Source organism: Lissotriton vulgaris, chromosome 1_1, assembly GCF_964263255.1.
Source record: "Lissotriton vulgaris chromosome 1_1, aLisVul1.2, whole genome shotgun sequence".
NCBI lineage: Eukaryota > Metazoa > Chordata > Amphibia > Caudata > Salamandridae > Lissotriton > Lissotriton vulgaris.
In genome coordinates this window covers 228,706,155-228,709,269 of record NC_141685.1, presented here as the reverse complement: position 1 = coordinate 228,709,269, position 3,115 = coordinate 228,706,155, and the positions used below count along the sequence as shown (strand labels likewise).

The 3,115-nt window shown below is 43.2% G+C and overlaps 1 non-coding gene across 1 annotated transcript; it reads right to left on the bottom strand.

Annotated features, from left to right (window-relative positions):
* Positions 1 to 1,036: 1,036 nt before the first annotated feature.
* On the bottom strand, positions 1,037 to 1,118 carry TRNAL-AAG (transfer RNA leucine (anticodon AAG)). Its single transcript has one exon. It is a non-coding gene; the product is annotated as a tRNA-Leu (tRNA).
* Positions 1,119 to 3,115: the final 1,997 nt, after the last annotated feature.

The following is a 3,115-nucleotide window of genomic DNA, read 5'->3' as shown; positions in this document are numbered from 1 at the left end:
CACAGCATCACTGAACACCACAGCATCACTCGTCGCCACCACATCCGCGCAACCATCCAACAATACTGGGTCAAATATGTTCTCTCAATGTTACAAGCTTTATTACAAATGTCACAAAAAGATGTTAATATTTCACTTCTGTTCTTGGATTTTCGTAACAATAAAATACACTGAACATAATCTTCACAAAAGTTATTTACAAAAGTTTAAGCTATTGCCATTATGACTTACAATAACTTTTATTTAAGTATTATTATTGAAAAAAATTAAAAGCCATTGTTATTTGTAATATCAATACATCTAAGTCACATAAATAAAACACATATTGCATTACAAATGCTATAGGGTTCACATTTGTGAAAGTTATAACTATTGGCATTGTAAATGACAACGCTATTAATTTCGCTATTTTCAAATCCAACACATACATAAAAAAAATGTGTTATTTACAACACCAATAGCTCAATCTTTCCTAATGCGAGACCTATTGCATTGCAAATGCTTGTTTTATTTGTACAGATAGCACACTGTCTGGCAAAGATTTCCTCGTATTAGTACCAGTTTATCACCCAAGAACAGCCATCGGAAATTGAAAGATTGAACCTTTGGAAGGGCCCTCCATTGCGGAAGAACTTGTGTCACCGCGTTTGCCGTAACTTTTGATCCATTTGAGCTAGAAACTATTTAGTTTGTCTAAATCTGCAAATTAGGCAGCAGATGATGTGGCAGATGCTACAAAGGCAAAACATGTAGTTAGACCTCTAAAGAGAGTTTTCTTTTGCTATAAGTCCAGTTTTAAGCTCTTTGATCTGTGGCTTGTTTTCTAACAGGCTGGCTGTAAAGCCTCCAGGCTTCTTCTTGCTGGCTGATCGGCAGCCTTTCATTAACAAGCGGAATATACGGAACATATATAGAATAGCTAGCTGCTGGCCACAACGTAAATGAATATAAATAGGAGATAGTCACGGACAGCAAAAGCGCTGTGTCGAGCCCCTGGCGGAATCGCTCTTATCCGTCATAGAAAGAAAAACACTGCTGGCAGCGGTGGGATTCGAACCCACGCCTCCAGAGAGACTGGAGCCTTAATCCAGCGCCTTAGACCGCTCGGCCACGCTACCTTGCTGATATCACTTGACAGCTGCGTATCTGGTGTATATCGATTGACAGGCAATGAGCCACACTTGTATTTATAGGTAACACCCCTCTCTGGCAGGGCCGGCCTTAGGCATGTGCAAGCTGTGCACCTGCACAAGGCCACCAAACCCCAGGGGCCACCACGCCAATATATATCCTTAATATAATAATCCTCTGAGGATGGATACATATTTGCGTGGCGGCCCCTGGCAGGAATTTGGTGGCCTCCGGTTCTGTTCCACTTCCAAACACCCTGACCCCCCCCTCTTCACTCGCCTCCGCGCTCTGCCCCACCCGGACCCCCTTTTCCGGGGCCCCCTACCTACGCTCCCTGCCCAGGGCCACCATGAGCCTAGAGCCGCCCCTGTCTCTGGAGAGCTGCAGCGGTGGGGAGAACAACAAAGGTAACATGGGGACTATGGATGCCCTGTTCTGGGGGATGTTTAAAAATCCCTCAGGTTCTCAGGTGGACAGAATGACAGCCACGCATAGAAGAGGCGCGTGAAGCAGAGAACGAAGAGACAGGGTTATTGGAGCCTGGCTACAAATTAAAAGCATTGGCAAATCCAGTACATTTCAGTATTTAAAGAATACTAACGACATGTGGCAATAAAGGACCATATTGTCAGTGTAACTCGCTATGTATTTTTATATCACCTGGTCCATACATTGTTATTTCAATATTTCAGAGTGATTTAGAGCATTTGTTTAATATTCATGGTTTGTATGAGGTGTGGGTTTTTGGTGCGGATTACGTGCTAATATTTAGAATAAGTTTATAAAACAACGTGTATCATTATAAATCAAATTTTAAGTGCTGAGTGTATTGTAAGGAAATTTAAAAAAAAACACTGAAATATTCTATTCTTTTGAAGTATGTTGTTGACACTATCGAGTAGGTTTAGCAAGACATATATAAATATATTAAGGAAGAAAAATGCATTACATTCTGGGACAGTGTTTTGAAATAATAATCCTATATTCTTTAGTTCTCTAACACTTCAACATTTATATATGTGTCAATCGCCTCCCAGCATGCACTGCTTGTGCCCTCACATTAAAAACACTCATGGCAGGTTGAATGACATGTTCTCTCCTTTCTGAAGTCCAGTTTGGGTTCCGGCCTGGCCTCGGCACTGTCGAATGAGCACTGAACCTGTCTCTGATATTAGGAAAATACGTCAAGGCTAGGGGGTGAGGGGGCCTTCATATGGCCTTTATGGACCTCTCCTCTGCCTTTGACCTAGTAGATAAGAGGAAACTTTGGGAGTCGATGGAAGAGGTGGGAATTGGCCCCCCTCCCCTACAGGATCTTCTAAGATGCCTCCATTGGGACACAACTATGAAAAGTGCATTATACTGAACCTGGGATATGCCGCATTGGGTACTTTGGAGGCAGGCACAAATACATTCTTTTACAGACTCTAGGCAACTCCCAAAATCAGGTCAAGTTTCATCTCACAGCATGAAATGGGTTTATAGTATCTGTAGGATGATGCAAGTCTGGCTCCCGCCCTATTATGGCTAAGAGTATGGGGTACTCATGAGACGAGTGTCTTCCGCAAGGTTTTAGAGGTCTGCCTTAAGCTAAGGAATATGCCAGCTATTCCCGGGCTGGTGCATGTTAAGACCCTTCGAGATCTGGGTTTGAGTCACCTTCCAATACCCCAGGCAGGATTGACCCCTACACTAACGAGTTGGTAAAACAAAGGTTCCTGCACACAGGGGGGAAGCAAGAATGTTAAAGACCCTTGACTTGGTTTCTATTGTCCATCATGTGCCAATTTCAAACCCCCCAGATATGGAACCGCCCCTGTCTTGGATAGAGAACCCCGAGCTAAGATTTGATCTCACTCGTTTAAGAGTAATTGCATTCCACTTTTTGGTTGCCTTTCCCCAGACAGGTACTCGCTTTGCCTCTCTTCCGTGCTGCCCATGTGATATGGCCTCGACCCACTCTACGAAGCACTTTATGCATTTT